The sequence below is a fragment of the Sus scrofa genome, chromosome 14 (assembly GCF_054392235.1).
Source record: "Sus scrofa isolate SSC_HxYL_T2T_F1_AM1 chromosome 14, Sscrofa_HxYL_maternal_Yorkshire_Landrace_v2.0, whole genome shotgun sequence".
Taxonomy (NCBI): domain Eukaryota; kingdom Metazoa; phylum Chordata; class Mammalia; order Artiodactyla; family Suidae; genus Sus; species Sus scrofa.
Genome location: NC_139396.1, coordinates 156,390,489 through 156,397,649, shown reverse-complemented (window position 1 = coordinate 156,397,649; position 7,161 = coordinate 156,390,489). Strand labels below are relative to the sequence as shown.

Below are 7,161 nucleotides of genomic sequence, written 5' to 3'. Positions count from 1 at the left end.
TCCTGGTGCCGATGGCCTCGGGCCTGGGGGAGGCTCTGGTGTGGAGCCTGGGGCGTCAGAAGCCTGTGGCCAGAGAGGGCCCTGGCTCTGGGACTGAAATCCCTGGGGTGTCCTGGAGGCCACCTCGGCCAGAGCATCTGCAGTCTCTGGACAGGGCTGGGCCCTGCAGAGTCTGGAAAAAAACACAGCACGCCTGGAAGGATGAAGGCGGCTGGAAATCTTGACAGGTTTCTGGGATGTACATTTGAGAACCCAGAGATGACACATGTCTTGCCTAATTTCAGGACGGTGGAGGCGGAAGGGAGAGGCCAGCCGGGCATGCCCGTGGGTCCAGGCGGGGGCAAGGGCCTCTGGCTGGCCGCCCCACCCCCCACCCCCCACCCCGTAGTTTCCGGCGTAAAAGAGCGATGAGGTTTATTTCCCTTCTGACAACGCGTCGATTCGACTTGCCTACTCCGCTGGGCACCCCGGTGCAGATGAAAGAGGGCGATGCATCAAACATTAACGAGCTCTGCCCGGGAGGGGGTGTGCGGGCTGCAGGCGCCCTGCCCGGGGATCTGCCAGCCTCGCAGCCTCGCTGGCTGAGGACCAGACCGCGCAGGCGCAGACGCGGCCTGGAAAGCAGAGCGGGGTGGGGGGGGGGCAGAGGCCCTCTCCGTGCACACTCACCCCCACCCACACATGAAAGCCGGCCCCGGGGGTGCCAGAAACTGACCACAGATCAATATGCCTCCCTGATCAGCTGCCTCGTGCCAGTGAGGTAAGCGTGTCCTGATGCGCGCAGGTCCTTTTCTGCGCAGGAAGGAGCGGCTTTGACATCTTCCCCCTCCTCGGCATCTCCCTGAAGCTCCAGGCCTGCTGCGTGCCAGGCGGCGGGGAGGGGGGTAAGCGTCTATTTCATCCTCCACAGCCTTCAGGGAGCTGCCAGCAGTTCGGACTGGACGTGGTGATGCCTGCTGACCCTGGGCGTGATGCTGGGTCAGCTCCGAGGGTCCCCGCTGCGGTCAGCCGTGCAGCCCACGCGTCTCCTAGGGGCACCTCTGTGGCCAGGCGTCAGGAGGGCTCAGATCCGCTTCCCTGTGCCGCAGTGCTTCTGAAGGCCCCTCCACGAGCCTGTCTGCTGCGCCAGCTCCGGGAAGGAGGATTTGACGGGGGAGGCCACCCTCATGTGTGGGTTGGGTGCTGTGAGAGCATATGGGGAGGGGGCCACTGGCCATAAATCTTGGAGGGGGGCAGCAGCCAACGGGGGTGGGGTGGGGGTGGCCTGGCAGGCAGGGCTGGGAGAAAGAACAGCCAGGCGATGGGCCCAGAGCAGATCTCAGCTTTGCAGTATTTGACCGAGAGCTGTCAGGCGGAGCGCCTTCAAAAGCCTGGGAAGGAGTTGCCAGCATCTGGCAGGTACCACGCGGCTTTAAGGCCAGGAGGTCAGGGGCGGGAGGGCGGGAGGTCTGAGCCAGGTCCCAGCCCTCTGACCTTCGACCTTCGTCAGGCTGGAGCTGGGAGGTCAGAGGATTCTGACGGATTCCCTGGGGAGCCGTTCACAGTCTCAGTAGGAGCGTAGATCTTCCTAACTGGGCGTGTGGCTCAGGCGACCCGAGACTGGGTTTCCCTATTGCGGGATTGTGTTGGGTAAAGAATCACGGTGTCTCCTGGGTGCCAGGCCTTTTGCTTGTCTCCTCTCATGCCATCATCATGTCCGTGAGCTCCCTGAGCCCCGAGACCAGGAATCTGGAACGGGTCTGTCTAGCTCTGCCCATGACACCACGTGGTTCTCTTGTGCGTGTGACCACGCCCAGCTCTGCACTTTGCACCCAGTAGGTGCCCAGAGCTGTTAGTGTGAACCCGCCCCCTCCTTCCCTCCTCGAAGCTTCTCTTTCCTCCACCTTCTGGACTCACTCAGTTCAGCACACACCTGTCGAAGCCTCACCTGTGCACCCGGCTGTGCCCTCCTCTGCAGGGCAGCCTTGCCCTGTGGCCGCATTTTCCACCCCCAGGGTGTGGCCACGTGGTGAGTTCTTGCTAACACAACGTGAGTGGAAGTGACACGTGCCCTTAGCTAATGTGGTTAAAAAATGGGTGTTCTGGGAGCAGGGAAGGGAGCCGTTCGGTGGGGAGTGTGGGTTCTGCAAGGTGAAAACATTCTAGAGACCTGCTGTATAGTGATGTGCATGCAGTCAGCCCTCTCGGACTGTGCACCTGAGAATGGTCCCCATGGTACATTTTATTCTGTGTATTTTTACCATAATGAGAACAAACCCCCCAAACCGGATGTGCAGTCTCCGTAGACAAGACTCCAAGGGTGGATGGATGGAGGTTGGGTCCCTGAATGAGCCTGTGGAAGGGCGCCTGGCCAGGAGCATCAACGTGAGTGTGACATGAGTTAGACATTCATTGCTCCTGTTTAGGCCACCGAGATCCTGGGCTCATCTGTGACAGCAGTTCGCATTGCCTTGACTAATCAAGCTTCGGAGGTGAAGACCAAAGGCCCCCTGCCCTCGGGAGTTTGCAGGACACGGGGAGATGGCAAACGTAGAGGCTGTAACCCAAGGTGCGTGAGCCCCTTCAGAGCACAGGGAAGGACGCGGGGGAGCCAGGGACCAATTCAGGGGGCCCGAGGCCAGGGAGAGGACATCTCAGAGCTGCTAAGGGAGAGGACAGGCCGTTCGGGGAGGGACACCCGTTGGAGCAAAGGCATGAGCGCTGAAGTCCAGGCGATGGGGCTGGGGGGGCCAGGCTGTGCAAGCCCAGAGAGAGTGGGCTTGTTTTGTAGGTGATGGGAGCCACAGAAGGTGAGCGAGAGAGCATGATGGGTACACGGTGCCTCGGGCAGGCCCCTGGAGTTGCCATGGAGAGGCCGCCTGGAGCAGATGTTAGATGTGGGAGACCAGGAGCAAGGTGGGGATGGAGGGAGAAGTTCAAGAGGATGGACTCCCAGGACCCGAGACAGAAGAGGGGCAGTGTGGTGGTGGGAGCGGTGTGGAAGGCCTCCCTCCCCTCTTGTAGGCTGTGCCCTGGATGTGGGGGGAGGCCCCTTTCGTGGAGATGGGGCGCCCCGGGAAGGAAGCGGAGTGAGACAGTCCTGGTGCCTTGACCCCAAGGTGGACAGTGGCCCTTCCCATGGCCTGTGGCCGAGTCCTGAGCATTGGCCCCCAGACTGTCCTTCTCTTTGTAGGGTCTGGAGCTTGTCACTGCCAGGGGGTACCGGAGGGCCACCCCAGAATGCCTGTAGCAGCCCTATCCCCGCACCTCCAAGCCCACTGGTCAGGGGGCTCCTTCCTGAAGCTGAGGGTGGTTTGGGGTGAGGGTGACTCCCGTCTGAATGTGGGGGACCACGAGGTAAAGTAAAGTCAGGGCAGGAGCCCATGCACTCAGAGCTTACATAGTTTTTGTGTTGCCTTGAAAAAAAAATCTATAGAATTTGCTTTGCTTTGCAGCATTTATAAGAAAGCTACCTTGCAATGAGGTTTCAGAGAAACCTCTCTCACAGCTCTGCGTCGCACTCACCACCTGTGGGGACGGGGTCCAGCCTGGGGCAGGCTTGCATCATGGCAGGGGTGGTGAGACACAGGACTCTGGGGGCCACTGTGCCAGGGGCTTAGACCTAGAGGTCAAGAGCCAGGCAAGACAGGCATCTTCAGGGGGCAGAGGGGCCTCTTCTGGAGCGTGAACCCTTAGCGGTGGATGTGCCCCCTGGCAGGGCTCAGTCGTGGTCCCCTGACCCTCTCGCCCGGGGGAGGGTTCATCAGCAACCATGCGGACCAGAGGCCTCAGCCGCAGGGATGGGAAGTGGAATCCGTCTGTCCTCCCAGGGAGCACAGGTGCAGCACAGGGCAGGAAAGAAGATGAAGAAGGCTTTAGATTGAAAGAACTGTCTCGATCGCGGCCCGCCTTCTTCCCAGACCCCTTCTTCCCCCAGTGCCCCAGGCTGGGGCAACAGCCCCCCCCCACCACGCCACCGCACATGCCCGAAACCTGAAGTCAACCCTGCCCCTCTGCCCTCCCCACACCCACACCCAGGGACATGGCCCGCGGATGCCAACCCGGAAGCGCTCTCGGAGCCTGTTGCGTCCTTTCCTTCCCCCAGCAGCCCACCCCTGGGCTGCGGAAATCTCTGAACTGGTCACCCACATCCAGTCTTTCCTTTCTCCCCGGTCCCCAGGGGATGGTCCTGAAACCCACGCGGGCCTGGCCATCACGCTGGCGCTGAAAAACTTCCCTTGACCCCTAGTGTCTGCCAGACAAATTGTAATATTCCTGGGTGTCCCAGGTGTCCCAGGCCCATGAGCGACCCTCTGTGTTTTCACGTGTTGCTCTTCCTGCCGGGATGCCCTGCCCTCTCCGTCTTTGTGTCTGAGAGGGTGAATCAGCTAGCTTGGCAATGATTAGGGCAGCGACGCCAGAGTAGATGACCTCTTTGCATGTGAGCGACGTGGCAGCATATGCCGTTTGGTAAGGGGCTTGCTAGGTGAGTACGTGTGAGTATGTGTGATGTATACACCTTTCCACATCCAGCCTGGCTCCTGGCAGTGTCCTGTGGCAGAACAAGCTTCCTTCTGAGCCCCAATTAGGCTGCAGCCCCTGAAAGGGGCCCCCATTCCTCCTTGAATGTCTAACCTGCAAGCTGGGCCCGTGCCTGAGCCCTGGCTTACTGCAGGACATCTAGTCGCACCAGTGGCACCACCCAGCGTGAGCCTTTGAGAAACATGTTCCTAAGCACAGCTTCGTGGACCTGCTGGGCTGGCAGGTGCGGGAATTTGAGCGATTGCAATTTGCACAGGTCGACCCTCAGGCAAGCACGCCACCAATTATTTCTTGGTGAGCAGCTGCATCAGTCTTTTGTAGCATAATGACAGGGAGTTCGGGAAGCGAGCTTCTGTGATGGCTTTGGCTGGGGAGCTTTTTCAGCTGCCTCTGTCTTTGCCAGCCACTGTCACTCATTGGGTACAGAAGAGACCTCAGCCAGCTTCCTGGGGCCTGTTTGCGGCCAAGCTGCAGCTCTTCCGGCGGGGCTGCTCCATGCCAGGCACCTGGCCTCATCTCATCCTCACCACAGCACTGAGAGGTAGATGCTTTCGCCCCGGGAAAGATGGGGACCTTAAAAATGAGCAAGGGGGCCTCCCAGGGGCTCGTGGCAGAGCTGGAATTTCAAACCTGTGTGTGTCTGATTCCCAGACTCTTCCCCTTCTGCTGCTGTGTGTGTCCCTGAGGAGTCAGAGATGAATGCCTTTTACACCCAGTTCTTGTCTCTCCAAGTTCATCCCCAGCCACTGTTCCGCAGACCCCCTGTGTTCTATGTACATCGAGCTTACGTCCAAGGAGATGCTGTGTCCCTTATGTCATGTGGGCAGCCACCACGTTCTGGAGTCTTATTCTGTGCCCGAACATGGCAGCCTGCCACAATGGCCATGGACTCTTCCCCTCCCCAGACTCACACCTCCTTGCCATACTACTTGGGGAGCCCTCTCGTTCTTACCCTAGACTTGGCCATGAACTTGCTTTGGCGAATGTAACATCTGCAAATATGCTGCAGGTAGAAACTTGAGAAGCTTTGCCCACTGGGCTGATCCTCTCTTGCTCTTCCTGGAGCTCTGCCTCCTTGTGAGGAAGCCCGGGCCAGCCTTCTGGATGCTGAAAGACCCCTGGCCCATTGGCATCTGCTGCCTTGTTAACATTCTGTCAACTGCCAGACGTGTGAGTGAGTCATTCTGGATCATCTGGCCCCCAGCCCACCACCGGCTGGGCACAGACACACAAGAAAGAGCCCAGAGCACCGGAACCATCCAACTGACCCACAGAATCCTCTGCTAAATAAACGCGTGTTGATTTAAAATGCTAAATTTGGGGTGGTTTGTTATGCAGCAAGACCTAACTGATACTAGACGTTGTGTTTTAGTGGCGTAACAAACCACGGCAAACTTAATTGATTAAAACAACCACTTTCTCAAGCTTGTGGATATGAATTAGGGATCTGGACAGGGTGTGGCAGGAATGATATGTCTCTGTTCTCTGATGTCTGGGGCCTCAGCAAGGGCTGATAACCTGGAGTATTGAATATAGGGTCTGGAATCGTCTGGAAGTGAATTCACTCACTTGTGTTGTGGATGCTGTGTGTTAGCTGGCATCTCCACAGGGGTTGCTTGCTGGAGCAGTTGCTCATGGCCTTTCCGTGTGGCCCGAGCTCCCCACAGTGTGGGGGCTTCCAGGTGGCTGGGCTTTAATGGAGGCCCAGGTTTCAAAGGCGAGGATGCCTGCTAACAATGGGGAGGGGGATTGCTTTTTAGGGACCTGTGCCAGAAGTCACTTGGCATCACGTCTGCCCCTCCTGCCGCTTATGGGCCAATCACAAGTCTCTGCTCCCCCCAGGTTCAAGGGAAGGGAATTTGACTCCACCTTGAGGGGTGAGTGGCAAGGTTGTAGATGAGTCCTTGGAGCAGGAAATGCACTGTGATCTCGTTGGGAAAATAGAATCTGCCCCCCATCATCTCATGTGCACGCGGTTCCTACAACAACCCAGTGAAGTGGCGCCTCTTATTATCCCCCTTTTTCAGATGAGAAAACTGAGGCTCAGACGGTTGGTGATGCGCTCGAGGGCACGTGGTCAGGAAGGTCGGAGCTGAGCCTGTCCGTTGCCCTGCCCTGCCTTTCCTGGGCTGCCTTTTGACTGGATCCCATGTCAGTCGACTTTCTGCTCCTCTCTCAGCTTTGCGCTTTGTCTGCACGCCAGTGGGTACCATCTAGCAAGCAGCTGTACCTCCCAGCATCCCACCCCATCCTCTTGGGGGTCCCTGCTGTTTCCCCAGTGACCATTCAGAGGCCAGGGGTCTGTTTTTGTGGGGGAGGGGGAGGGACGTAAATCACATCTTGACCCATCACCACCCTCCTTCCTCATACAAAGACAGATGAAGGTCTTTTAAATTCCCCCCCCCCCCCCCGCCCCCGCGTCATATGGAAATTCCCGGCCAGGGGTTGATTCAGAGCTGCAGCTGCTGGCCTACATCACAGCTGCAGCAACCCCAGACCCAAGCCACATCTGTGATCTATCCCATGGCTCTCGGCAATGTCGGATCCTTAACCCACTTAACTCACTGAGCGAGGCCAGGGATCGAACCTGCATCCTCATGGATAGCAGTCGGGTTCTTAACCTGCTGAGCCACAATGGAA

General features: G+C 58.4%; 1 long non-coding RNA gene across 5 annotated transcripts in view; it reads left to right on the top strand.

The window, feature by feature from the left end:
* The first annotated feature begins 384 nt into the window (after nucleotides 1-384).
* Nucleotides 385-7,161, top strand: part of LOC146397122 (uncharacterized) — a 30,295-nt gene continuing 23,518 nt past the window's right edge. For 3 of the 5 annotated variants that reach the window (XR_014827133.1, XR_014827135.1, XR_014827132.1), the window contains exons 1-2: nucleotides 385-760; nucleotides 2,406-2,548. This is a non-coding gene — a long non-coding RNA (uncharacterized LOC146397122). Of the gene's footprint in view, nucleotides 761-2,405; nucleotides 2,549-6,548; nucleotides 6,728-7,161 lie in introns of all 5 variants that reach the window. The other 2 variants (XR_014827134.1, XR_014827136.1) reach the window with 2 other exon arrangements.